We start from the raw sequence: 27,373 nt of genomic DNA, 5'->3' as shown, positions 1-27,373 counted from the left end.
TGGTTGGCCTCCATCCGTTAAATCAGTAAGTGGTATACTAGCCCTATACTATAAGATCAGAGATGAGCTCTCCGTTAAGGATAACTACATCCTCAGAGGCTCAAGACTCATCGTGCCACTCTCCTTACGACACACACTGATCACGCTTGCACATGAGAGTCATCAAGGAATTGTCCGCACAAAACAACGTCTGCGCGACCTCTACTGGTGGCCAAAGATGGATTCACAAGTTCAGTCTTGCATTGCTTCATGTATACTCTGCCAGGCTAATGATAAAACAGCTTCTACTCACCCTGCTCCTTTGCAACCAGTCCCACTGCCTGATGGACCATGGAAGAAACTTGGCCTTGATATTGTTGGACCCTTTGACACTGCAGTTGCTGCTTGTAGATACGCTATCACGCTGACAGATTATTATTCAAAGTGGCCAGAAGTTGCCTTTTCACATACCGCCACTACTGAAGATGTTATTCACTTCCTGACATCTATTTTCTGTCGTCATGGTAACCCAGAGAACATTGTCACAGACAATGGTCCACAGTTCACCTCTGCAGCTTTTGCATCATTCCTGCACACCTATGGTATCTCCCATAGCAGAACATCAGTCTACTATCCAGCTGCTAACGGAGCTGTCGAGAGATTCCATCGTGCCCTGAGAAGCTGCATTCAAACCGCCATTCAACAGTCACAACCATGGAATGAGACTGTTATGAACTGGCTCCAGGTGTATCGTGCAACGCCACATGCCGCAACTTCCACCTCACCATATGAACTACTTTATGGTAGGAAAATGCGCACCAAATTGGATATTCTTCCTCTGCCATCTGCCATGTCTCCGCTGGATGTTTCTGCTCGTCGTGCAGTTCAGAGACATCAGAATAACATGCAGCATTACACTGATGCTAAACGTGGCGCATGCATGCCTTCTTTTCGACCAGGAGAGAGAGTGAGGATAAGGAAGCCTAATCACGTCCCTAAAGCTCATCCTAGATTTACTTCCCCTACAACCGTGAGGAAGAGGATAGGTCCAAATTCTTTCTTGCTGAGTGATGGAAAAATTTGGAATGCCTCTCATCTTGCCAAGATTCCTCCTGTGGCTGGACAAGACTGCGACACATCTCGACTGATACACACAGGTGTTAGTCATTCCCCCTCTCACAAACAGCCACGTGTTAAATACAAGCCCAAGTGGCTTAAGGACTATGTCATGCAATAGTTGATTAAAGAGAAGCTGGGATGATTCTAGTAACTTGATTGTTATAACTAAGACTGTTTACAAGGTTCGAAGTACTTCAGTTTATTCTCTAGATAAGAGTCAAGTTTAAGTATAGGTAATTTACTGTTTACAGTGATTTTACAGTTACATGTTAATGCACCTTATGTAAAGATACTTTATTCACGATTTCTGATGCAATGGTACCACAAGAGTTGTATTTGACAGAACTACATTTCAATTCATTACATTTAACTACTACGTTTTCCTGTTTGCATTCACTTTGTATAGAGAGTGTATTCTTTTACAGAGAGAGGAGATGTTGTGTTCACTGACTGTAATTACAACCTCAGAACATTAGGTGGCAGTGTTAAAAGGCAGAGACCGTAGGATGAGAGAAGAGAGAGAAGAAGAAGTGTGAATAAGAGTGAGACGTATACGACATGCTTGCTCCTGTGCTACCTTGATGATTTCTATGTAATGTTTTGTTAAGTAAACAGCATTTTGTTCTAACGCATTCGTATATGCTCCGGCCTGCTTATTCGAGCGCCTTACTACATTTCTGGCAACACTACAACGACCCTCTGTTATCAACTCCGCTAACAGCCACAAAATCTCCGCCGCACGAAGCCCACTGGTAGCTGCTGAATCACATGCTTCCCCAAAACGTCGCGCTGTCAGAACACTGGGAGCTACACACACCAACAAGTCCATACTGCAGGCTGCAGCCAGAACAATTTTCTACATTCAAACATCGACGGCCTCTTCTCTCTAAAAATTCACCAGACCGCTTCTACCACCAGCAAAGAAGTTTCCATCCCTAATTCCTCTGTGATTCCCACTAACCTAAACATTAAGCTGGCATTGAAGGGTGTGAATTACCCCGGCCAATCTGTTCTTTAAATACAGCTTTTAGCAAGTTTTGAAAGGAGAAGAGCAGAACTTGCTATGCCAATAATATCGAGTCTTCTGTGGCGAAGTGGTTTTTGCATAGAAAACAAAGCGGTCAGTTGAAGAGGAATAATATCAGTACTTTGTTTAAAACTGTGTGTAAAAAGCTGTCTCTTTATCATTAACAATAAGTTGTAAAACGTGAATGGGGAGTGACAGTCTTCAAGTTTGTGAGAAGATCGCGCCCTGGTGGAATAAAGGCACGAACAGCTTAGAGCACCTTGAATTACCAGGAAGTATTTAGAGTAAAACGGTGTGTAAAAGCTACCTTTATGAATGAGAGAAAAATATATATATATATAAAATAGTAAAATGGAAGGGGAGTGATAGATTTAAATTAATCGTGAAGTGGAGCGCCCCCTGTATAAAGTAAAAGTGAGAAAAGCTTTAAGAACCTGGTATTCCCAGGAGGTCTCCCATCCAAGTACTAACCAGACCCTACCCTGCTTGGCTTCCGAGATCGGATGAGATCTGGCGTGTTCAGGGTGGTATGGCCATAAGTGAGAGACGCTACCAAAAACAGCCCTTTTGCATTACACGCGTCTATACATGCCAGTTAGTCCCATTGGATCCTACTCCTGGTTTTTTTTTTTTTTTTATCTGACTCACACTGCAGCACCACCATCCAATCGGCAGCGCCGGACCCACACCAAACATTCACCAAACTACTCAGCCGGCAGCCTACCACAATTATTCCATTCTTTCCGCATCCGCACACTTCCTTCTTTTTAACTCCTTTTCACTACCGCACAGGTTAATCGCCGCACGTCCCCCGCCGGCAAACATTACTCCTTTGCCTACTGCATGCAGGCTTCTCTTAACGACCCTCTGTTATCAACTCCGCTAACAGCCACAAAATCTCCGCCGCACGAAGCCCACTGGTAGCTGCTGAATCACATGCTTCCCCAAAACGTCGCGCTGTCAGAACACTGGGAGCTACACACACCAACAAGTCCATACTGCAGGCTGCAGCCAGAACAATTTTTTACATTCAAACATCGACGGCCTCTTTTCTCTAAAAATTCACCAGACCGCTTCTACCACCAGCAAAGAAGTTTCCATCCCTAATTCCTCTGTGATTCCCACTAACCTAAACATTAAGCTGGCATTGAAGGGTGTGAATTACCCCGGCCAATCTGTTCTTTTAAATACAGCTTTTAGCAAGTTTTGAAAGGAGAAGAGCAGAACTTGCTATGCCAATAATATCGAGTCTTCTGTGGCAAAGTGGTTTTTGCATAGAAAACAAAGCGGTCAGTTGAAGAGGAATAATATCAGTACTTTGTTTAAAACTGTGTGTAAAAAGCTGTCTCTTTATCATTAACAATAAGTTGTAAAACGTGAATGGGGAGTGACAGTCTTCAAGTTTGTGAGAAGATCGCGCCCTGGTGGAATAAAGGCACGAACAGCTTACAGCACCTAGAATTACCAGGAAGTATTTAGAGTAAAACGGTGTGTAAAAGCTGCCTTTATGAATGAGAGAAAAATATATATATATATAAAATAGTAAAATGGAAGGGGAGTGATAGATTTAAATTAATCGTGAAGTGGAGCGCCCCCTGTATGAAGTAAAAGTGAGAAAAGCTTACAGCACCTGGAATTCCCAGGTGGTCTCCCATCCAAGTACTAACCAGACCCTACCCTGCTTGGCTTCCGAGATCGGATGAGATCTGGCGTGTTCAGGGTGGTATGGCCATAAGTGAGAGACGCTACCAAAAACAGCCCTTTTGCATTACACGCGTCTATACATGCCAGTTAGTCCCATTGGATCCTACTCCTGGTTTTTTTTTTTTTTTTATCTGACTCACACTGCAGCACCACCATCCAATCGGCAGCGCCGGACCCACACCAAACATTCACCAAACTACTCAGCCGGCAGCCTACCACAATTATTCCATTCTTTCCGCATCCGCACACTTCCTTCTTTTTAACTCCTTTTCACTACCGCACAGGTTAATCGCCGCACGTCCCCCGCCGGCAAACATTACTCCTTTGCCTACTGCATGCAGGCTTCTCTTAACGACCCTCTGTTATCAACTCCGCTAACAGCCACAAAATCTCCGCCGCACGAAGCCCACTGGTAGCTGCTGAATCACATGCTTCCCCAAAACGTCGCGCTGTCAGAACACTGGGAGCTACACACACCAACAAGTCCATACTGCAGGCTGCAGCCAGAACAATTTTTTACATTCAAACATCGACGGCCTCTTTTCTCTAAAAATTCACCAGACCGCTTCTACCACCAGCAAAGAAGTTTCCATCCCTAATTCCTCTGTGATTCCCACTAACCTAAACATTAAGCTGGCATTGAAGGGTGTGAATTACCCCGGCCAATCTGTTCTTTTAAATACAGCTTTTAGCAAGTTTTGAAAGGAGAAGAGCAGAACTTGCTATGCCAATAATATCGAGTCTTCTGTGGCAAAGTGGTTTTTGCATAGAAAACAAAGCGGTCAGTTGAAGAGGAATAATATCAGTACTTTGTTTAAAACTGTGTGTAAAAAGCTGTCTCTTTATCATTAACAATAAGTTGTAAAACGTGAATGGGGAGTGACAGTCTTCAAGTTTGTGAGAAGATCGCGCCCTGGTGGAATAAAGGCACGAACAGCTTACAGCACCTAGAATTACCAGGAAGTATTTAGAGTAAAACGGTGTGTAAAAGCTGCCTTTATGAATGAGAGAAAAATATATATATATATAAAATAGTAAAATGGAAGGGGAGTGATAGATTTAAATTAATCGTGAAGTGGAGCGCCCCCTGTATGAAGTAAAAGTGAGAAAAGCTTACAGCACCTGGAATTCCCAGGTGGTCTCCCATCCAAGTACTAACCAGACCCTACCCTGCTTAGCTTCCAAGATCAGACGAGATCGGGCGTGTTCAGGGTGGTATGGCCGTAAGCGAGAGATGCAACCAAAAACAGCCCTTTTGCATTACACGCCTCTATACATGCCAGTTGGTCCCATTGGATCCTACTAATGTTCTTTTTTTTTTTTTTATCTGACTCACACTGCAGCCCCACCATCCAATCGGCAGCGCCGGACCCACACCAAACATTCACCAAACTACTCAGCCAGCAGCCTACCACAATTATTCCATTCTTTCCGCATCCGCACACTTCCTTCTTTTTAACTCCTTTTCACTACCGCACAGGTTAATCGCCGCACGTCCCCCGCCGGCAAACATTACTCCTTTGCCTACTGCATGCAGGCTTCTCTTAACGACCCTCTGTTATCAACTCCGCTAACAGCCACAAAATCTCCGCCGCACGAAGCCCACTGGTAGCTGCTGAATCACATGCTTCCCCAAAACGTCGCGCTGTCAGAACACTGGGAGCTACACACACCAACAAGTCCATACTGCAGGCTGCAGCCAGAACAATTTTCTACATTCAAACATCGACGGCCTCTTCTCTCTAAAAATTCACCAGACCGCTTCTACCACCAGCAAAGAAGTTTCCATCCCTAATTCCTCTGTGATTCCCACTAACCTAAACATTAAGCTGGCATTGAAGGGTGTGAATTACCCCGGCCAATCTGTTCTTTTAAATACAGCTTTTAGCAAGTTTTGAAAGGAGAAGAGCAGAACTTGCTATGCCAATAATATCGAGTCTTCTGTGGCGAAGTGGTTTTTGCATAGAAAACAAAGCGGTCAGTTGAAGAGGAATAATATCAGTACTTTGTTTAAAACTGTGTGTAAAAAGCTGTCTCTTTATCATTAACAATAAGTTGTAAAACGTGAATGGGGAGTGACAGTCTTCAAGTTTGTGAGAAGATCGCGCCCTGGTGGAATAAAGGCACGAACAGCTTACAGCACCTAGAATTACCAGGAAGTATTTAGAGTAAAACGGTGTGTAAAAGCTACCTTTATGAATGAGAGAAAAATATATATATATATAAAATAGTAAAATGGAAGGGGAGTGATAGATTTAAATTAATCGTGAAGTGGAGCGCCCCCTGTATAAAGTAAAAGTGAGAAAAGCTTACAGCACCTGGTATTCCCAGGAGGTCTCCCATCCAAGTACTAACCAGACCCTACCCTGCTTGGCTTCCGAGATCGGATGAGATCTGGCGTGTTCAGGGTGGTATGGCCATAAGTGAGAGACGCTACCAAAAACAGCCCTTTTGCATTACACGCGTCTATACATGCCAGTTAGTCCCATTGGATCCTACTCCTGGTTTTTTTTTTTTTTTTATCTGACTCACACTGCAGCACCACCATCCAATCGGCAGCGCCGGACCCACACCAAACATTCACCAAACTACTCAGCCGGCAGCCTACCACAATTATTCCATTCTTTCCGCATCCGCACACTTCCTTCTTTTTAACTCCTTTTCACTACCGCACAGGTTAATCGCCGCACGTCCCCCGCCGGCAAACATTACTCCTTTGCCTACTGCATGCAGGCTTCTCTTAACGACCCTCTGTTATCAACTCCGCTAACAGCCACAAAATCTCCGCCGCACGAAGCCCACTGGTAGCTGCTGAATCACATGCTTCCCCAAAACGTCGCGCTGTCAGAACACTGGGAGCTACACACACCAACAAGTCCATACTGCAGGCTGCAGCCAGAACAATTTTTTACATTCAAACATCGACGGCCTCTTTTCTCTAAAAATTCACCAGACCGCTTCTACCACCAGCAAAGAAGTTTCCATCCCTAATTCCTCTGTGATTCCCACTAACCTAAACATTAAGCTGGCATTGAAGGGCCAATCTGTTCTTTTAAATACAGCTTTTAGCAAGTTTTGAAAGGAGAAGAGCAGAACTTGCTATGCCAATAATATCGAGTCTTCTGTGGCGAAGTGGTTTTTGCATAGAAAACAAAGCGGTCAGTTGAAGAGGAATAATATCAGTACTTTGTTTAAAACTGTGTGTAAAAAGCTGTCTCTTTATCATTAACAATAAGTTGTAAAACGTGAATGGGGAGTGACAGTTTTCAAGTTTGTGAGAAGATCGCGCCCTGGTGGAATAAAGGCACGAACAGCTTACAGCACCTAGAATTACCAGGAAGTATTTAGAGTAAAACGGTGTGTAAAAGCTACCTTTATGAATGAGAGAAAAAAAAAAAAAAAAAAAAAATATATATATATATATATATATATATATATATATATACATATATATATATATATATATATATACATATATATATATATATATATATATATATATATATATATATATATATATATATATATATATATATATATAAAATAGTAAAATGGAAGGGGAGTGATAGATTTAAATTAATCGTGAAGTGGAGCGCCCCCTGTATAAAGTAAAAGTGAGAAAAGCTTACAGCACCTGGTATTCCCAGGAGGTCTCCCATCCAAGTACTGACCAGACCCTACCCTGCTTGGCTTCCGAGATCGGATGAGAGCGGGCGTGTTTAGGGTGGTATGGCCGTAAGCGAGAGACGTGACCAAAAACAGCCCTTTTGCATTACACGCGTCTATACATGCCAGTTAGTCCCATTGGATCCTACTCCTGGTTTTTTTTTTTTTATCTGACTCACACTGCAGCCCCACCATTCAATCGGCAGCGCCGGACCCACACCAAACATTCACCAAACTACTCAGCCGGCAGCCTACCACAATTATTCCATTCTTTCCGCATCCGCACACTTCCTTCTTTTTAACTCCTTTTCACTACCGCACAGGTTAATCGCCGCACGTCCCCCGCCGGCAAACATTACTCCTTTGCCTACTGCATGCAGGCTTCTATTAACGACCCTCTGTTATCAACTCCGCTAACAGCCACAAAATCTCCGCCGCACCAAGCCCACTGGTAGCTGCTGAATCAGATGCTTCCCCAAAACATTGCGCTGTCAGAACACTGGGAGCTACACACACCAACAAGTCCATACTGTAGGCTGCAGCCAGAACAATTTTCTACATTCAAACATCGACGGCCTCTTCTCTCTAAAAATTCACCAGACCGCTTCTACCACCAGCAAAGAAGTTTCCATCCCTAATTCCTCTGTGATTCCCACTAACCTAAACATTAAGCTGGCATTGAAGGGTGTGAATTACCCCGGCCAATCTGTTCTTTTAAATACAGCTTTTAGCAAGTTTTGAAAGGAGAAGAGCAGAACTTGCTATGCCAATAATATCGAGTCTTCTGTGGCGAAGTGGTTTTTGCATAGAAAACAAAGCGGTCAGTTGAAGAGGAATAATATCAGTACTTTGTTTAAAACTGTGTGTAAAAAGCTGTCTCTTTATCATTAACAATAAGTTGTAAAACGTGAATGGGGAGTGACAGTCTTCAAGTTTGTGAGAAGATCGCGCCCTGGTGGAATAAAGGCACGAACAGCTTACAGCACCTAGAATTACCAGGAAGTATTTAGAGTAAAACGGTTTCTAAAAGCTGCCTTTTTGAATGAGAGAAAAATATATATATATATAAAATAGTAAAATGGAAGGGGAGTGATAGATTTAAATTAATCGTGAAGTGGAGCGCCCCCTGTATAAAGTAAAAGTGAGAAAAGCTTACAGCACCTGGTATTCCCAGGAGGTCTCCCATCCAAGTACTGACCAGACCCTACCCTGCTTGGCTTACGAGATCGGATGAGATCGGGCGTGTTTAGGGTGGTATGGCCGTAAGCGAGAGACGTGACCAAAAACAGCCCTTTTGCATTACACGCGTCTATACATGCCAGTTAGTCCCATTGGATCCTACTCCTGGTTTTTTTTTTTTTTATCTGACTCACACTGCAGCCCCACCATCCAATCGGCAGCGCCGGACCCACACCAAACATTCACCAAACTACTCAGCCGGCAGCCTACCACAATTATTCCATTCTTTCCGCATCCGCACACTTCCTTCTTTTTAACTCCTTTTCACTACCGCACAGGTTAATCGCCGCACGTCCCCCGCCGGCAAACATTACTCCTTTGCCTACTGCATGCAGGCTTCTATTAACGACCCTCTGTTATCAACTCCGCTAACAGCCACAAAATCTCCGCCGCACCAAGCCCACTGGTAGCTGCTGAATCAGATGCTTCCCCAAAACATTGCGCTGTCAGAACACTGGGAGCTACACACACCAACAAGTCCATACTGCAGGCTGCAGCCAGAACAATTTTCTACATTCAAACATCGACGGCCTCTTCTCTCTAAAAATTCACCAGACCGCTTCTACCACCAGCAAAGAAGTTTCCATCCCTAATTCCTCTGTGATTCCCACTAACCTAAACATTAAGCTGGCATTGAAGGGTGTGAATTACCCCGGCCAATCTGTTCTTTTAAATACAGCTTTTAGCAAGTTTTGAAAGGAGAAGAGCAGAACTTGCTATGCCAATAATATCGAGTCTTCTGTGGCGAAGTGGTTTTTGCATAGAAAACAAAGCGGTCAGTTGAAGAGGAATAATATCAGTACTTTGTTTAAAACTGTGTGTAAAAAGCTGTCTCTTTATCATTAACAATAAGTTGTAAAACGTGAATGGGGAGTGACAGTCTTCAAGTTTGTGAGAAGATCGCGCCCTGGTGGAATAAAGGCACGAACAGCTTACAGCACCTAGAATTACCAGGAAGTATTTAGAGTAAAACGGTTTCTAAAAGCTGCCTTTTTGAATGAGAGAAAAATATATATATATATAAAATAGTAAAATGGAAGGGGAGTGATAGATTTAAATTAATCGTGAAGTGGAGCGCCCCCTGTATAAAGTAAAAGTGAGAAAAGCTTACAGCACCTGGTATTCCCAGGAGGTCTCCCATCCAAGTACTGACCAGACCCTACCCTGCTTGGCTTCCGAGATCGGATGAGATCGGGCGTGTTTAGGGTGGTATGGCCGTAAGCGAGAGACGTGACCAAAAACAGCCCTTTTGCATTACACGCGTCTATACATGCCAGTTAGTCCCATTGGATCCTACTCCTGGTTTTTTTTTTTTTTATCTGACTCACACTGCAGCCCCACCATCCAATCGGCAGCGCCGGACCCACACCAAACATTCACCAAACTACTCAGCCGGCAGCCTACCACAATTATTCCATTCTTTCCGCATCCGCACACTTCCTTCTTTTTAACTCCTTTTCACTACCGCACAGGTTAATCGCCGCACGTCCCCCGCCGGCAAACATTACTCCTTTGCCTACTGCATGCAGGCTTCTATTAACGACCCTCTGTTATCAACTCCGCTAACAGCCACAAAATCTCCGCCGCACCAAGCCCACTGGTAGCTGCTGAATCAGATGCTTCCCCAAAACATTGCGCTGTCAGAACACTGGGAGCTACACACACCAACAAGTCCATACTGTAGGCTGCAGCCAGAACAATTTTCTACATTCAAACATCGACGGCCTCTTCTCTCTAAAAATTCACCAGACCGCTTCTACCACCAGCAAAGAAGTTTCCATCCCTAATTCCTCTGTGATTCCCACTAACCTAAACATTAAGCTGGCATTGAAGGGTGTGAATTACCCCGGACAATCTGTTCTTTTAAATACAGCTTTTAGCAAGTTTTGAAAGGAGAAGAGCAGAACTTGCTATGCCAATAATATCGAGTCTTCTGTGGCGAAGTGGTTTTTGCATAGAAAACAAAGCGGTCAGTTGAAGAGGAATAATATCAGTACTTTGTTTAAAACTGTGTGTAAAAAGCTGTCTCTTTATCATTAACAATAAGTTGTAAAACGTGAATGGGGAGTGACAGTCTTCAAGTTTGTGAGAAGATCGCGCCCTGGTGGAATAAAGGCACGAACAGCTTACAGCACCTAGAATTACCAGGAAGTATTTAGAGTAAAACGGTTTCTAAAAGCTGCCTTTTTGAATGAGAGAAAAATATATATATATATAAAATAGTAAAATGGAAGGGGAGTGATAGATTTAAATTAATCGTGAAGTGGAGCGCCCCCTGTATAAAGTAAAAGTGAGAAAAGCTTACAGCACCTGGTATTCCCAGGAGGTCTCCCATCCAAGTACTGACCAGACCCTACCCTGCTTGGCTTACGAGATCGGATGAGATCGGGCGTGTTTAGGGTGGTATGGCCGTAAGCGAGAGACGTGACCAAAAACAGCCCTTTTGCATTACACGCGTCTATACATGCCAGTTAGTCCCATTGGATCCTACTCCTGGTTTTTTTTTTTTTTATCTGACTCACACTGCAGCCCCACCATCCAATCGGCAGCGCCGGACCCACACCAAACATTCACCAAACTACTCAGCCGGCAGCCTACCACAATTATTCCATTCTTTCCGCATCCGCACACTTCCTTCTTTTTAACTCCTTTTCACTACCGCACAGGTTAATCGCCGCACGTCCCCCGCCGGCAAACATTACTCCTTTGCCTACTGCATGCAGGCTTCTATTAACGACCCTCTGTTATCAACTCCGCTAACAGCCACAAAATCTCCGCCGCACCAAGCCCACTGGTAGCTGCTGAATCAGATGCTTCCCCAAAACGTTGCGCTGTCAGAACACTGGGAGCTACACACACCAACAAGTCCATACTGTAGGCTGCAGCCAGAACAATTTTCTACATTCAAACATCGACGGCCTCTTCTCTCTAAAAATTCACCAGACCGCTTCTACCACCAGCAAAGAAGTTTCCATCCCTAATTCCTCTGTGATTCCCACTAACCTAAACATTAAGCTGGCATTGAAGGGTGTGAATTACCCCGGACAATCTGTTCTTTTAAATACAGCTTTTAGCAAGTTTTGAAAGGAGAAGAGCAGAACTTGCTATGCCAATAATATCGAGTCTTCTGTGGCGAAGTGGTTTTTGCATAGAAAACAAAGCGGTCAGTTGAAGAGGAATAATATCAGTACTTTGTTTAAAACTGTGTGTAAAAAGCTGTCTCTTTATCATTAACAATAAGTTGTAAAACGTGAAAGGGGAGTGACAGTCTTCAAGTTTGTGAGAAGATCGCGCCCTGGTGGAATAAAGGCACGAACAGCTTACAGCACCTAGAATTACCAGGAAGTATTTAGAGTAAAACGGTTTCTAAAAGCTGCCTTTTTGAATGAGAGAAAAATATATATATATATAAAATAGTAAAATGGAAGGGGAGTGATAGATTTAAATTAATCGTGAAGTGGAGCGCCCCCTGTATAAAGTAAAAGTGAGAAAAGCTTACAGCACCTGGTATTCCCAGGAGGTCTCCCATCCAAGTACTGACCAGACCCTACCCTGCTTGGCATCCGAGATCGGATGAGATCGGGCGTGTTTAGGGTGGTATGGCCGTAAGCGAGAGACGTGACCAAAAACACCCCTTTTGCATTACACGCGTCTATACATGCCAGTTAGTCCCATTGGATCCTACTCCTGTTTTTTTTTTTTTTTTATCTGACTCACACTGCAGCCCCACCATCCAATCGGCAGCGCCGGACCCACACCAAACATTCACCAAACTACTCAGCCGGCAGCCTACCACAATTATTCCATTCTTTCCGCATCCGCACACTTCCTTCTTTTTAACTCCTTTTCACTACCGCACAGGTTAATCGCCGCACGTCCCCCGCCGGCAAACATTACTCCTTTGCCTACTGCATGCAGGCTTCTCTTAACGACCCTCTGTTATCAACTCCGCTAACAGCCACAAAATCTCCGCCGCACGAAGCCCACTGGTAGCTGCTGAATCACATGCTTCCCCAAAACGTCGCGCTGTCAGAACACTGGGAGCTACACACACCAACAAGTCCATACTGCAGGCTGCAGCCAGAACAATTTTCTACATTCAAACATCGACGGCCTCTTCTCTCTAAAAATTCACCAGACCGCTTCTACCACCAGCAAAGAAGTTTCCATCCCTAATTCCTCTGTGATTCCCACTAACCTAAACATTAAGCTGGCATTGAAGGGTGTGAATTACCCCGGCCAATCTGTTCTTTTAAATACAGCTTTTAGCAAGTTTTGAAAGGAGAAGAGCAGAACTTGCTATGCCAATAATATCGAGTCTTCTGTGGCGAAGTGGTTTTTGCATAGAAAACAAAGCGGTCAGTTGAAGAGGAATAATATCAGTACTTTGTTTAAAACTGTGTGTAAAAAGCTGTCTCTTTATCATTAACAATAAGTTGTAAAACGTGAATGGGGAGTGACAGTCTTCAAGTTTGTGAGAAGATCGCGCCCTGGTGGAATAAAGGCACGAACAGCTTAGAGCACCTTGAATTACCAGGAAGTATTTAGAGTAAAACGGTGTGTAAAAGCTACCTTTATGAATGAGAGAAAAATATATATATATATAAAATAGTAAAATGGAAGGGGAGTGATAGATTTAAATTAATCGTGAAGTGGAGCGCCCCCTGTATAAAGTAAAAGTGAGAAAAGCTTACAGCACCTGGTATTCCCAGGAGGTCTCCCATCCAAGTACTAACCAGACCCTACCCTGCTTGACTTCCGAGATCGGATGAGATCTGGCGTGTTCAGGGTGGTATGGCCATAAGTGAGAGACGCTACCAAAAACAGCCCTTTTGCATTACACGCGTCTATACATGCCAGTTAGTCCCATTGGATCCTACTCCTGGTTTTTTTTTTTTTTTTATCTGACTCACACTGCAGCACCACCATCCAATCGGCAGCGCCGGACCCACACCAAACATTCACCAAACTACTCAGCCGGCAGCCTACCACAATTATTCCATTCTTTCCGCATCCGCACACTTCCTTCTTTTTAACTCCTTTTCACTACCGCACAGGTTAATCGCCGCACGTCCCCCGCCGGCAAACATTACTCCTTTGCCTACTGCATGCAGGCTTCTCTTAACGACCCTCTGTTATCAACTCCGCTAACAGCCACAAAATCTCCGCCGCACGAAGCCCACTGGTAGCTGCTGAATCACATGCTTCCCCAAAACGTCGCGCTGTCAGAACACTGGGAGCTACACACACCAACAAGTCCATACTGCAGGCTGCAGCCAGAACAATTTTTTACATTCAAACATCGACGGCCTCTTTTCTCTAAAAATTCACCAGACCGCTTCTACCACCAGCAAAGAAGTTTCCATCCCTAATTCCTCTGTGATTCCCACTAACCTAAACATTAAGCTGGCATTGAAGGGCCAATCTGTTCTTTTAAATACAGCTTTTAGCAAGTTTTGAAAGGAGAAGAGCAGAACTTGCTATGCCAATAATATCGAGTCTTCTGTGGCGAAGTGGTTTTTGCATAGAAAACAAAGCGGTCAGTTGAAGAGGAATAATATCAGTACTTTGTTTAAAACTGTGTGTAAAAAGCTGTCTCTTTATCATTAACAATAAGTTGTAAAACGTGAATGGGGAGTGACAGTTTTCAAGTTTGTGAGAAGATCGCGCCCTGGTGGAATAAAGGCACGAACAGCTTACAGCACCTAGAATTACCAGGAAGTATTTAGAGTAAAACGGTGTGTAAAAGCTACCTTTATTAATGAGAGAAAAAAAAAAAAATAAAAAAAAAAATATATATATATATATATATATATATATATATACATATATATATATATATATATATATATATATATATATATATATATATATATATATATATATATATATATATATAAAATAGTAAAATGGAAGGGGAGTGATAGATTTAAATTAATCGTGAAGTGGAGCGCCCCCTGTATAAAGTAAAAGTGAGAAAAGCTTACAGCACCTGGTATTCCCAGGAGGTCTCCCATCCAAGTACTGACCAGACCCTACCCTGCCTGGCTTCCGAGATCGGATGAGATCGGGCGTGTTTAGGGTGGTATGGCCATAAGCGAGAGACGTGACCAAAAACACCCCTTTTGCATTACACGCGTCTATACATGCCAGTTAGTCCCATTGGATCCTACTCCTGGTTTTTTTTTTTTTTATCTGACTCACACTGCAGCCCCACCATCCAATCGGCAGCGCCGGACCCACACCAAACATTCACCAAACTACTCAGCCGGCAGCCTACCACAATTATTCCATTCTTTCCGCATCCGCACACTTCCTTCTTTTTAACTCCTTTTCACTACCGCACAGGTTAATCGGCGCACGTCCCCCGCCGGCAAACATTACTCCTTTGCCTACTGCATGCAGGCTTCTATTAACGACCCTCTGTTATCAACTCCGCTAACAGCCACAAAATCTCCGCCGCACGAAGCCCACTGGTAGCTGCTGAATCAGATGCTTCCCCAAAACATCGCGCTGTCAGAACACTGGGAGCTACACACACCAACAAGTCCATACTGCAGGCTGCAGCCAGAACAATTTTCTACATTCAAACATCGACGGCCTCTTCTCTCTAAAAATTCACCAGACCGCTTCTACCACCAGCAAAGAAGTTTCCATCCCTAATTCCTCTGTGATTCCCACTAACCTAAACATTAAGCTGGCATTGAAGGGTGTGAATTACCCCGGCCAATCTGTTCTTTTAAATACAGCTTTTAGCAAGTTTTGAAAGGAGAAGAGCAGAACTTGCTATGCCAATAATATCGAGTCTTCTGTGGCGAAGTGGTTTTTGCATAGAAAACAAAGCGGTCAGTTGAAGAGGAATAATATCAGTACTTTGTTTAAAACTGTGTGTAAAAAGCTGTCTCTTTATCATTAACAATAAGTTGTAAAACGTGAATGGGGAGTGACAGTCTTCAAGTTTGTGAGAAGATCGCGCCCTGGTGGAATAAAGGCACGAACAGCTTACAGCACCTAGAATTACCAGGAAGTATTTAGAGTAAAACGGTGTGTAAAAGCTGCCTTTATGAATGAGAGAAAAATATATATATATATAAAATAGTAAAATGGAAGGGGAGTGATAGATTTAAATTAATCGTGAAGTGGAGCGCCCCCTGTATGAAGTAAAAGTGAGAAAAGCTTACAGCACCTGGAATTCCCAGGTGGTCTCCCATCCAAGTACTAACCAGACCCTACCCGGCTTAGCTTCCAAGATCAGACGAGATCGGGCGTGTTCAGGGTGGTATGGCCGTAAGCGAGAGATGCAACCAAAAACAGCCCTTTTGCATTACACGCCTCTATACATGCCAGTTGGTCCCATTGGATCCTACTAATGTTCTTTTTTTTTTTTTTATCTGACTCACACTGCAGCCCCACCATCCAATCGGCAGCGCCGGACCCACACCAAACATTCACCAAACTACTCAGCCAGCAGCCAACCACAATTATTCCATTCTTTCCGCATCCGCACACTTCCTTCTTTTTAACTCCTTTTCACTACCGCACAGGTTAATCGCCGCACGTCCCCCGCCGGCAAACATTACTCCTTTGCCTACTGCATGCAGGCTTCTCTTAACGACCCTCTGTTATCAACTCCGCTAACAGCCACAAAATCTCCGCCGCACGAAGCCCACTGGTAGCTGCTGAATCACATGCTTCCCCAAAACGTCGCGCTGTCAGAACACTGGGAGCTACACACACCAACAAGTCCATACTGCAGGCTGCAGCCAGAACAATTTTCTACATTCAAACATCGACGGCCTCTTCTCTCTAAAAATTCACCAGACCGCTTCTACCACCAGCAAAGAAGTTTCCATCCCTAATTCCTCTGTGATTCCCACTAACCTAAACATTAAGCTGGCATTGAAGGGTGTGAATTACCCCGGCCAATCTGTTCTTTTAAATACAGCTTTTAGCAAGTTTTGAAAGGAGAAGAGCAGAACTTGCTATGCCAATAATATCGAGTCTTCTGTGGCGAAGTGGTTTTTGCATAGAAAACAAAGCGGTCAGTTGAAGAGGAATAATATCAGTACTTTGTTTAAAACTGTGTGTAAACAGCTGTCTCTTTATCATTAACAATAAGTTGTAAAACGTGAATGGGGAGTGACAGTCTTCAAGTTTGTGAGAAGATCGCGCCCTGGTGGAATAAAGGCACGAACAGCTTACAGCACCTAGAATTACCAGGAAGTATTTAGAGTAAAACGGTGTGTAAAAGCTACCTTTATGAATGAGAGAAAAATATATATATATATAAAATAGTAAAATGGAAGGGGAGTGATAGATTTAAATTAATCGTGAAGTGGAGCGCCCCCTGTATAAAGTAAAAGTGAGAAAAGCTTACAGCACCTGGTATTCCCAGGAGGTCTCCCATCCAAGTACTAACCAGACCCTACTCTGCTTGGCTTCCGAGATCGGATGAGATCTGGCGTGTTCAGGGTGGTATGGCCATAAGTGAGAGACGCTACCAAAAACAGCCCTTTTGCATTACACGCGTCTATACATGCCAGTTAGTCCCATTGGATCCTACTCCTGGTTTTTTTTTTTTTTTTATCTGACTCACACTGCAGCACCACCATCCAATCGGCAGCGCCGGACCCACACCAAACATTCACCAAACTACTCAGCCGGCAGCCTACCACAATTATTCCATTCTTTCCGCATCCGCACACTTCCTTCTTTTTAACTCCTTTTCACTACCGCACAGGTTAATCGGCGCACGTCCCCCGCCGGCAAACATTACTCCTTTGCCTACTGCATGCAGGCTTCTATTAACGACCCTCTGTTATCAACTCCGCTAACAGCCACAAAATCTCCGCCGCACGAAGCCCACTGGTAGCTGCTGAATCAGATGCTTCCCCAAAACATCGCGCTGTCAGAACACTGGGAGCTACACACACCAACAAGTCCATACTGCAGGCTGCAGCCAGAACAATTTTCTACATTCAAACATCGACGGCCTCTTCTCTCTAAAAATTCACCAGACCGCTTCTACCACCAGCAAAGAAGTTTCCATCCCTAATTCCTCTGTGATTCCCACTAACCTAAACATTAAGCTGGCATTGAAGGGTGTGAATTACCCCGGCCAATCTGTTCTTTTAAATACAGCTTTTAGCAAGTTTTGAAAGGAGAAGAGCAGAACTTGCTATGCCAATAATATCGAGTCTTCTGTGGCGAAGTGGTTTTTGCATAGAAAACAAAGCGGTCAGTTGAAGAGGAATAATATCAGTACTTTGTTTAAAACTGTGTGTAAAAAGCTGTCTCTTTATCATTAACAATAAGTTGTAAAACGTGAATGGGGAGTGACAGTCTTCAAGTTTGTGAGAAGATCGCGCCCTGGTGGAATAAAGGCACGAACAGCTTACAGCACCTAGAATTACCAGGAAGTATTTAGAGTAAAACGGTGTGTAAAAGCTGCCTTTATGAATGAGAGAAAAATATATATATATATAAAATAGTAAAATGGAAGGGGAGTGATAGATTTAAATTAATCGTGAAGTGGAGCGCCCCCTGTATGAAGTAAAAGTGAGAAAAGCTTACAGCACCTGGAATTCCCAGGTGGTCTCCCATCCAAGTACTAACCAGACCCTACCCTGCTTAGCTTCCAAGATCAGACGAGATCGGGCGTGTTCAGGGTGGTATGGCCGTAAGCGAGAGATGCAACCAAAAACAGCCCTTTTGCATTACACGCCTCTATACATGCCAGTTGGTCCCATTGGATCCTACTAATGTTCTTTTTTTTTTTTTATCTGACTCACACTGCAGCCCCACCATCCAATCGGCAGCGCCGGACCCACACCAAACATTCACCAAACTACTCAGCCAGCAGCCAACCACAATTATTCCATTCTTTCCGCATCCGCACACTTCCTTCTTTTTAACTCCTTTTCACTACCGCACAGGTTAATCGCCGCACGTCCCCCGCCGGCAAACATTACTCCTTTGCCTACTGCATGCAGGCTTCTCTTAACGACCCTCTGTTATCAACTCCGCTAACAGCCACAAAATCTCCGCCGCACGAAGCCCACTGGTAGCTGCTGAATCACATGCTTCCCCAAAACGTCGCGCTGTCAGAACACTGGGAGCTACACACACCAACAAGTCCATACTGCAGGCTGCAGCCAGAACAATTTTCTACATTCAAACATCGACGGCCTCTTCTCTCTAAAAATTCACCAGACCGCTTCTACCACCAGCAAAGAAGTTTCCATCCCTAATTCCTCTGTGATTCCCACTAACCTAAACATTAAGCTGGCATTGAAGGGTGTGAATTACCCCGGCCAATCTGTTCTTTTAAATACAGCTTTTAGCAAGTTTTGAAAGGAGAAGAGCAGAACTTGCTATGCCAATAATATCGAGTCTTCTGTGGCGAAGTGGTTTTTGCATAGAAAACAAAGCGGTCAGTTGAAGAGGAATAATATCAGTACTTTGTTTAAAACTGTGTGTAAACAGCTGTCTCTTTATCATTAACAATAAGTTGTAAAACGTGAATGGGGAGTGACAGTCTTCAAGTTTGTGAGAAGATCGCGCCCTGGTGGAATAAAGGCACGAACAGCTTACAGCACCTAGAATTACCAGGAAGTATTTAGAGTAAAACGGTGTGTAAAAGCTACCTTTATGAATGAGAGAAAAATATATATATATATAAAATAGTAAAATGGAAGGGGAGTGATAGATTTAAATTAATCGTGAAGTGGAGCGCCCCCTGTATAAAGTAAAAGTGAGAAAAGCTTACAGCACCTGGTATTCCCAGGAGGTCTCCCATCCAAGTACTAACCAGACCCTACTCTGCTTGGCTTCCGAGATCGGATGAGATCTGGCGTGTTCAGGGTGGTATGGCCATAAGTGAGAGACGCTACCAAAAACAGCCCTTTTGCATTACACGCGTCTATACATGCCAGTTAGTCCCATTGGATCCTACTCCTGGTTTTTTTTTTTTTTTTATCTGACTCACACTGCAGCACCACCATCCAATCGGCAGCGCCGGACCCACACCAAACATTCACCAAACTACTCAGCCGGCAGCCTACCACAATTATTCCATTCTTTCCGCATCCGCACACTTCCTTCTTTTTAACTCCTTTTCACTACCGCACAGGTTAATCGCCGCACGTCCCCCGCCGGCAAACATTACTCCTTTGCCTACTGCATGCAGGCTTCTCTTAACGACCCTCTGTTATCAACTCCGCTAACAGCCACAAAATCTCCGCCGCACGAAGCCCACTGGTAGCTGCTGAATCACATGCTTCCCCAAAACGTCGCGCTGTCAGAACACTGGGAGCTACACACACCAACAAGTCCATACTGTAGGCTGCAGCCAGAACAATTTTCTACATTCAAACATCGACGGCCTCTTCTCTCTAAAAATTCACCAGACCGCTTCTACCACCAGCAAAGAAGTTTCCATCCCTAATTCCTCTGTGATTCCCACTAACCTAAACATTAAGCTGGCATTGAAGGGTGTGAATTACCCCGGCCAATCTGTTCTTTTAAATACAGCTTTTAGCAAGTTTTGAAAGGAGAAGAGCAGAACTTGCTATGCCAATAATATCGAGTCTTCTGTGGCGAAGTGGTTTTTGCATAGAAAACAAAGCGGTCAGTTGAAGAGGAATAATATCAGTACTTTGTTTAAAACTGTGTGTAAAAAGCTGTCTCTTTATCATTAACAATAAGTTGTAAAACGTGAATGGGGAGTGACAGTCTTCAAGTTTGTGAGAAGATCGCGCCCTGGTGGAATAAAGGCACGAACAGCTTACAGCACCTAGAATTACCAGGAAGTATTTAGAGTAAAACGGTTTCTAAAAGCTGCCTTTTTGAATGAGAGAAAAATATATATATATATAAAATAGTAAAATGGAAGGGGAGTGATAGATTTAAATTAATCGTGAAGTGGAGCGCCCCCTGTATAAAGTAAAAGTGAGAAAAGCTTACAGCACCTGGTATTCCCAGGAGGTCTCCCATCCAAGTACTGACCAGACCCTACCCTGCTTGGCATCCGAGATCGGATGAGATCGGGCGTGTTTAGGGTGGTATGGCCGTAAGCGAGAGACGTGACCAAAAACACCCCTTTTGCATTACACGCGTCTATACATGCCAGTTAGTCCCATTGGATCCTACTCCTGGTTTTTTTTTTTTTTTTATCTGACTCACACTGCAGCCCCACCATCCAATCGGCAGCGCCGGACCCACACCAAACATTCACCAAACTACTCAGCCGGCAGCCTACCACAATTATTCCATTCTTTCCGCATCCGCACACTTCCTTCTTTTTAACTCCTTTTCACTACCGCACAGGTTTATCGCCGCATGTCCCCCGCCGGCAAACATTACTCCTTTGCCTACTGCATGCAGGCTTCTCTTAACGACCCTCTGTTATCAACTCCGCTAACAGCCACAAAATCTCCGCCGCACGAAGCCCACTGGTAGCTGCTGAATCACATGCTTCCCCAAAACGTCGCGCTGTCAGAACACTGGGAGCTACACACACCAACAAGTCCATACTGCAGGCTGCAGCCAGAACAATTTTCTACATTCAAACATCGACGGCCTCTTCTCTCTAAAAATTCACCAGACCGCTTCTACCACCAGCAAAGAAGTTTCCATCCCTAATTCCTCTGTGATTCCCACTAACCTAAACATTAAGCTGGCATTGAAGGGTGTGAATTACCCCGGCCAATCTGTTCTTTTAAATACAGCTTTTAGCAAGTTTTGAAAGGAGAAGAGCAGAACTTGCTATGCCAATAATATCGAGTCTTCTGTGGCGAAGTGGTTTTTGCATAGAAAACAAAGCGGTGAGTTGAAGAGGAATTATATCAGTACTTTGTTTAAAACTGTGTGTAAAAAGCTGTCTCTTTATCATTAACAATAAGTTGTAAAACGTGAATGGGGAGTGACAGTCTTCAAGTTTGTGAGAAGATCGCGCCCTGGTGGAATAAAGGCACGAACAGCTTACAGCACCTAGAATTACCAGGAAGTATTTAGAGTAAAACGGTTTCTAAAAGCTGCCTTTATGAATGAGAGAAAAAAAAATATATATATATAAAATAGTAAAATGGAAGGGGAGTGATAGATTTAAATTAATCGTGAAGTGGAGCGCCCCCTGTATAAAGTAAAAGTGAGAAAAGCTTACAGCACCTGGTATTCCCAGGAAGTCTCCCATCCAAGTACTAACCAGACCCTACCCTGCTTGGCTTCCGAGATCAGACGAGATCGGGCGTGTTCAGGGTGGTATGGCCGTAAGCGAGAGATGCTACCAAAAACAGCCCTTTTGCGTTACACGCCTCTATACATGCCAGTTGGTCCCATTGGATCCTACTAATGTTCTTTTTTTTTTTTTTATCTGACTCACACTACAGCCCCACCATCCAATCGGCAGCGCCATACAACCCACACCAAACATTCACCAAACTACTCAGCCGGCAGCCTACCACAATTATTCCATTCTTTCCGCATCCGCACACTTCCTTCTTTTTAACTCCTTTTCACTACCGCACAGGTTAATCGCCGCACGTCCCCCGCCGGCAAACATTACTCCTTTGCCTACTGCATGCAGGCTTCTCTTAACGACCCTCTGTTATCAACTCCGCTAACAGCCACAAAATCTCCGCCGCACGAAGCCCACTGGTAGCTGCTGAATCACATGCTTCCCCAAAACGTCGCGCTGTCAGAACACTGGGAGCTACACACACCAACAAGTCCATACTGCAGGCTGCAGCCAGAACAATTTTTTACATTCAAACATCGACGGCCTCTTCTCTCTAAAAATTCACCAGACCGCTTCTACCACCAGCAAAGAAGTTTCCATCCCTAATTCCTCTGTGATTCCCACTAACCTAAACATTAAGCTGGCATTGAAGGGTGTGAATTACCCCGGCCAATCTGTTCTTTTAAATACAGCTTTCAGCAAGTTTGATAGAAGTTTGATAGATTTAAATTAATCGTGAAGTGGAGCGCCCCCTGTATAAAGTAAAAGTGAGAAAAGCTTACAGCACCTGGTATTCCCAGGTGGTCTCCCATCCAAGTACTAACCAGACCCTACGCTGATTAGCTTCCGAGATCAGACGAGATCGGGCGTGTTCAGGGTGGTATGGCCATAAGCGAGAGACGCTACCAAAAACAGCCCTTTTGCATTACACGCCTCTATACATGCCAGTTGGTCCCATTGGATCCTACTCCTGGTTTTTTTTTTTTTTTTTATGTGACTCACACTGCAGCCCCACCATCCAATCGGCAACGCCGGACCCACACCAAACATTCACCAAACTACTCAGCCGGCAGCCTACCACAATTATTCCATTCTTTCCGCATCCGCACACTTCCTTCTCTTTAACTCCTTTTCACTACCGCACAGGTTAATCGCCGCACGTCCCCCGCCAGCAAACATTACTCCTTTGCCTACTGCATGCAGGCTTCTCTTAACGACCCTCTGTTATCAACTCCGCTAACAGCCACAAAATCTCCGCCGCACGAAGCCCACTGGTAGCTGCTGAATCACATGATTCCCCAAAACGTTGCGCTGTCAGAACACTGGGAGCTACACACACGAACAAGTCCATACTGCAGGCTGCAGCCAGAACAATTTTCTACATTCAAACATCGACGGCCTCTTCTCTCTAAAAATTCACCAGACCGCTTCTACCACCAGCAAAGAAGTTTCCATCCCTAATTCCTCTGTGATTCCCACTAACCTAAACATTAAGCTGGCATTGAAGGGTGTGAATTACCCCGGCCAATCTGTTCTTTTAAATACAGCTTTTAGCAAGTTTCGAAAGGAGAAGAGCAGAACTTGCTATGCCAATAATATCGAGGCTTCTGTGGCGAAGTGGTTTTTGCATAGAAAACAAAGCGGTCAGTTGAAGAGGAATAATATCAGTACTTTGTTTAAAACTGTGTGTAAAAAGCTGTCTCTTTATCATTAACAATAAGTTGTAAAACGTGAATGGGGAGTGACAGTTTTCAAGTTTGTGAGAAGATCGCGCCCTGGTGGAATAAAGGCACGAACAGCTTACAGCACCTAGAATTACCAGGAAGTATTTAGAGTAAAACGGTGTGTAAAAGCTGCCTTTATGAATGAGAGAAAAATATATATATATATATAAAATAGTAAAATGGAAGGGGAGTGATAGATTTAAATTAATCGTGAAGTGGAGCGCCCCCTGTATAAAGTAAAAGTGAGAAAAGCTTACAGCACCTGGTATTCCCAGGAGGTCTCCCATCCAAGTACTAACCAGACCCTACCCTGCTTGGCTTCCAAGATCAGACGAGATCGGGCGTGTTCAGGGTGGTATGGCCGTAAGCGAGAGATGCTACCAAAAACAGCCCTTTTGCGTTACACGCCTCTATACATGCCAGTTGGTCCCATTGGATCCTACTAATGTTCTTTTTTTTTTTTTTTATCTGACTCACACTACAGCCCCACCATCCAATCGGCAGCGCCGGACCCACACCAAACATTCACCAAACTACTCAGCCGGCAGCCTACCACAATTATTCCATTCTTTCCGCATCCGCACACTTCCTTCTTTTTAACTCCTTTTCACTACCGCACAGGTTAATCGCCGCACGTCCCCCGCCGGCAAACATTACTCCTTTGCCTACTGCATGCAGGCTTCTCTTAACGACCCTCTGTTATCAACTCGGCTAACAGCCACAAAATCTCCGCCGCACGAAGCCCACTGGTAGCTGCTGAATCACATGCTTCCCCAAAACGTCGCGCTGTTAGAACACTGGGAGCTACACACACCAACAAGTCCATACTGCAGGCTGCAGCCAGAACAATTTTCTACATTCAAACATCGACGGCCTCTTCTCTCTAAAAATTCACCAGACCGCTTCTACCACCAGCAAAGAAGTTTCCATCCCTAATTCCTCTGTGATTCCCACTAACCTAAACATTAAGCTGGCATTGAAGGGTGTGAATTACCCCGGCCAATCTGTTCTTTTAAATACAGCTTTTAGCAAGTTTTGAAAGGTGAAGAGCAGAACTTGCTATGCCAATAATATCGAGTCTTCTGTGGCGAAGTGGTTTTTGCATAGAAAACAAAGCGGTCAGTTGAAGAGGAATAATATCAGTACTTTGTTTAAAACTGTGTGTAAAAAGCTGTCTCTTTATCATTAACAATAAGTTGTAAAACGTGAATGGGGAGTGACAGTCTTCAAGTTTGTGAGAAGATCGCGCCCTGGTGGAATAAAGGCACGAAGAGCTTACAGCACCTAGAATTACCAGGCAGTATTTAGAGTAAAACGGTGTGTAAAAGCTGCCTTTATGAAAGAGAGAAAATAAAAATATATATATAAAATAGTAAAATGGAAGGGGAGTAATAGATTTAAATTAATCGTGAAGTGGAGCGCCCCCTGTATAAAGTAAAAGTGAGAAAAGCTTACAGCACCTGGTATTCCCAGGTGGTCTCCCATCCAAGTACTAACCAGACCCTATGCTGCTTAGCTTCCGAGATCAGACGAGATCGGGCGTGTTCAGGGTGGTATGGCCGTAAGCGAGAGATACTACCAAAAACAGCCCTTTTGCATTACACGCCTCTATACATGCCAGTTGGTCCCATTGGATCCTACTCCTGGTTTTTTTTTTTTTTTTTTATGTGACTCACACTACAGCCCCACCATCCAATCGGCAACGCCGGACCCACACCAAACATTCACCAAACTACTCAGCCGGCAGCCTACCACAATTATTCCATTCTTTCCGCATCCGCACACTTCCTTCTCTTTAACTCCTTTTCACTACCGCACAGGTTAATCGCCGCACGTCCCCCGCCAGCAAACATTACTCCATTGCCTACTGCATGCAGGCTTCTCTTAACGACCCTCTGTTATCAACTCCGCTAACAGCCACAAAATCTCCGCCGCACGAAGCCCACTGGTAGCTGCTGAATCACATGCTTCCCCAAAACGTTGCGCTGTCAGAACACTGGGAGCTACACACACCAACAAGTCCATACTGCAGGCTGCAGCCAGAACAATTTTCTACATTCAAACATCGATGGCCTCTTCTCTCTAAAAATTCACCAGACCGCTTCTACCACCAGCAAAGAAGTTTCCATCCCTAATTCCTCTGTGATTCCCACTAACCTAAACATTAAGCTGGCATTGAAGGGTGTGAATTACCCCGGCCAATCTGTTCTTTTAAATACAGCTTTTAGCAAATTTTGAAAGGAGAAGAGCAGAACTTGCTATGCCAATAATATCGAGGCTTCTGTGGCGAAGTGGTTTTTGCATAGAAAACAAAGCGGTCAGTTGAAGAGGAATAATATCAGTACTTTGTTTAAAACTGTGTGTAAAAAGCTGTCTCTTTATCATTAACAATAAGTTGTAAAACGTGAATGGGGAGTGACAGTCTTCAAGTTTGTGAGAAGATCGCGCCCTGGTGGAATAAAGGCACGAACAGCTTACAGCACCTAGAATTACCAGGAAGTATTTAGAGTAAAACGGTTTCTAAAAGCTGCCTTTATGAATGAGAGAAAAATATATATATATATAAAATAGTAAAATGGAAGGGGAGTGCTAGATTTAAATTAATCGTGAAGTGGAGCGCCCCCTGTATAAAGTAAAAGTGAGAAAAGCTTACAGCACCTGGTATTCCCAGGTGGTCACCTATCCAAGTACTGACCAGACCCTACCCTGCTTAGCTTCCAAGATCAGATGAGATCGGGCGTGTTCAGGGTGGTACGGCCGTAAGCGAGAGATGCGACCAAAAACAGCCCTTTTGCATTACACGCGTCTATACATGCCAGTTAGTCCCATTGGATCCTACTCCTGGTTTTTTTTTTTTTTTTTATTTGACTCACACTGCAGCACCACCATCCAATCGGCAGCGCCGGACCCACACCAAACATTCACCAAACTACTCAGCCGGCAGCCTACCGCAATTATTCCATTCTTTCCGCATCCGCACACTTCCTTCTCTTTAACTCCTTTTCACTACCGCACAGGTTAATCGCCGCACGTCCCCCGCCGGCAAACATTACTCCTTTGCCTACTGCATGCAGGCTTCTCTTAACGACCCTCTGTTATCAACTCCGCTAACAGCCACAAAATCTCCGCCGCACGAAGCCCACTGGTAGCTGCTGAATCACATGCTTCCCCAAAACGTTGCGCTGTCAGAACACTGGGAGCTACACACACCAACAAGTCCATACTGCAGGCTGCAGCCAGAACAATTTTCTACATTCAAACATCGACGGCCTCTTCTCTCTAAAAATTCACCAGACCGCTTCTACCACAAGCAAAGAAGTTTCCATCCCTAATTCCTCTGTGATTCCCACTAACCTAAACATTAAGCTGGCATTGAAGGGTGTGAATTACCCCGGCCAATCTGTTCTTTTAAATACAGCTTTTAGCAAGTTTCGAAAGGAGAAGAGCAGAACTTGCTATGCCAATAATATCGAGGCTTCTGTGGCGAAGTGGTTTTTGCATAGAAAACAAAGCGGTCAGTTGAAGAGGAATAATATCAGTACTTTGTTTAAAACTGTGTGTAAAAAGCTGTCTCTTTATCATTAACAATAAGTTGTAAAACGTGAATGGGGAGTGACAGTTTTCAAGTTTGTGAGAAGATCGCGCCCTGGTGGAATAAAGGCACGAACAGCTTACAGC

At 44.1% G+C, this 27,373-nt stretch overlaps 20 non-coding genes and 1 pseudogene across 20 annotated transcripts; all 21 read right to left on the bottom strand.

Moving 5' to 3' along the window:
- Nucleotides 1-2,547: 2,547 nt before the first annotated feature.
- LOC125731783 (5S ribosomal RNA) lies at nt 2,548-2,666 on the bottom strand (annotated as a pseudogene).
- Nucleotides 2,667-3,743: 1,077 nt separating this feature from the next.
- Nucleotides 3,744-3,862, bottom strand: LOC125736094 (5S ribosomal RNA). The gene has a single exon (XR_007395377.1). It is a non-coding gene; the product is annotated as a 5S ribosomal RNA (ribosomal RNA).
- Nucleotides 3,863-4,939: 1,077 nt separating this feature from the next.
- Nucleotides 4,940-5,058, bottom strand: LOC125733583 (5S ribosomal RNA). Its single transcript, XR_007392923.1, has one exon. It is a non-coding gene; the product is annotated as a 5S ribosomal RNA (ribosomal RNA).
- A 1,077-nt stretch (nt 5,059-6,135) lies between these two features.
- On the bottom strand, nt 6,136-6,254 carry LOC125735843 (5S ribosomal RNA). Its single transcript, XR_007395129.1, has one exon. It is a non-coding gene; the product is annotated as a 5S ribosomal RNA (ribosomal RNA).
- Nucleotides 6,255-7,451: 1,197 nt separating this feature from the next.
- On the bottom strand, nt 7,452-7,570 carry LOC125736725 (5S ribosomal RNA). Its single transcript, XR_007395998.1, has one exon. It is a non-coding gene; the product is annotated as a 5S ribosomal RNA (ribosomal RNA).
- A 1,074-nt stretch (nt 7,571-8,644) lies between these two features.
- On the bottom strand, nt 8,645-8,763 carry LOC125736453 (5S ribosomal RNA). The gene has a single exon (XR_007395731.1). It is a non-coding gene; the product is annotated as a 5S ribosomal RNA (ribosomal RNA).
- Nucleotides 8,764-9,838: 1,075 nt separating this feature from the next.
- LOC125734408 (5S ribosomal RNA) lies at nt 9,839-9,957 on the bottom strand. Its single transcript, XR_007393721.1, has one exon. It is a non-coding gene; the product is annotated as a 5S ribosomal RNA (ribosomal RNA).
- A 1,075-nt stretch (nt 9,958-11,032) lies between these two features.
- Nucleotides 11,033-11,151, bottom strand: LOC125736452 (5S ribosomal RNA). The gene has a single exon (XR_007395730.1). It is a non-coding gene; the product is annotated as a 5S ribosomal RNA (ribosomal RNA).
- A 1,075-nt stretch (nt 11,152-12,226) lies between these two features.
- On the bottom strand, nt 12,227-12,345 carry LOC125736013 (5S ribosomal RNA). The gene has a single exon (XR_007395296.1). It is a non-coding gene; the product is annotated as a 5S ribosomal RNA (ribosomal RNA).
- A 1,076-nt stretch (nt 12,346-13,421) lies between these two features.
- LOC125735201 (5S ribosomal RNA) lies at nt 13,422-13,540 on the bottom strand. Its single transcript, XR_007394500.1, has one exon. It is a non-coding gene; the product is annotated as a 5S ribosomal RNA (ribosomal RNA).
- A 1,174-nt stretch (nt 13,541-14,714) lies between these two features.
- On the bottom strand, nt 14,715-14,833 carry LOC125737073 (5S ribosomal RNA). The gene has a single exon (XR_007396339.1). It is a non-coding gene; the product is annotated as a 5S ribosomal RNA (ribosomal RNA).
- Nucleotides 14,834-15,908: 1,075 nt separating this feature from the next.
- Nucleotides 15,909-16,027, bottom strand: LOC125735337 (5S ribosomal RNA). The gene has a single exon (XR_007394634.1). It is a non-coding gene; the product is annotated as a 5S ribosomal RNA (ribosomal RNA).
- Nucleotides 16,028-17,104: 1,077 nt separating this feature from the next.
- On the bottom strand, nt 17,105-17,223 carry LOC125737155 (5S ribosomal RNA). The gene has a single exon (XR_007396421.1). It is a non-coding gene; the product is annotated as a 5S ribosomal RNA (ribosomal RNA).
- A 1,077-nt stretch (nt 17,224-18,300) lies between these two features.
- Nucleotides 18,301-18,419, bottom strand: LOC125733582 (5S ribosomal RNA). The gene has a single exon (XR_007392922.1). It is a non-coding gene; the product is annotated as a 5S ribosomal RNA (ribosomal RNA).
- Nucleotides 18,420-19,495: 1,076 nt separating this feature from the next.
- LOC125737154 (5S ribosomal RNA) lies at nt 19,496-19,614 on the bottom strand. The gene has a single exon (XR_007396420.1). It is a non-coding gene; the product is annotated as a 5S ribosomal RNA (ribosomal RNA).
- Nucleotides 19,615-20,691: 1,077 nt separating this feature from the next.
- Nucleotides 20,692-20,810, bottom strand: LOC125736011 (5S ribosomal RNA). The gene has a single exon (XR_007395294.1). It is a non-coding gene; the product is annotated as a 5S ribosomal RNA (ribosomal RNA).
- A 1,079-nt stretch (nt 20,811-21,889) lies between these two features.
- LOC125734154 (5S ribosomal RNA) lies at nt 21,890-22,008 on the bottom strand. The gene has a single exon (XR_007393478.1). It is a non-coding gene; the product is annotated as a 5S ribosomal RNA (ribosomal RNA).
- A 738-nt stretch (nt 22,009-22,746) lies between these two features.
- Nucleotides 22,747-22,865, bottom strand: LOC125736071 (5S ribosomal RNA). The gene has a single exon (XR_007395354.1). It is a non-coding gene; the product is annotated as a 5S ribosomal RNA (ribosomal RNA).
- Nucleotides 22,866-23,945: 1,080 nt separating this feature from the next.
- Nucleotides 23,946-24,064, bottom strand: LOC125734274 (5S ribosomal RNA). Its single transcript, XR_007393592.1, has one exon. It is a non-coding gene; the product is annotated as a 5S ribosomal RNA (ribosomal RNA).
- A 1,079-nt stretch (nt 24,065-25,143) lies between these two features.
- LOC125735785 (5S ribosomal RNA) lies at nt 25,144-25,262 on the bottom strand. The gene has a single exon (XR_007395074.1). It is a non-coding gene; the product is annotated as a 5S ribosomal RNA (ribosomal RNA).
- A 1,079-nt stretch (nt 25,263-26,341) lies between these two features.
- LOC125736346 (5S ribosomal RNA) lies at nt 26,342-26,460 on the bottom strand. Its single transcript, XR_007395626.1, has one exon. It is a non-coding gene; the product is annotated as a 5S ribosomal RNA (ribosomal RNA).
- Between the last annotated feature and the right edge of the window lie 913 nt (nt 26,461-27,373).

The sequence above is a fragment of the Brienomyrus brachyistius genome, chromosome 2 (genome assembly GCF_023856365.1).
Source record: "Brienomyrus brachyistius isolate T26 chromosome 2, BBRACH_0.4, whole genome shotgun sequence".
Classification (NCBI taxonomy): Eukaryota; Metazoa; Chordata; class Actinopteri; order Osteoglossiformes; family Mormyridae; genus Brienomyrus; species Brienomyrus brachyistius.
The sequence above is the reverse complement of the archived record's forward strand: the minus strand, read 5'-3'. Positions and strand labels throughout refer to the sequence as shown.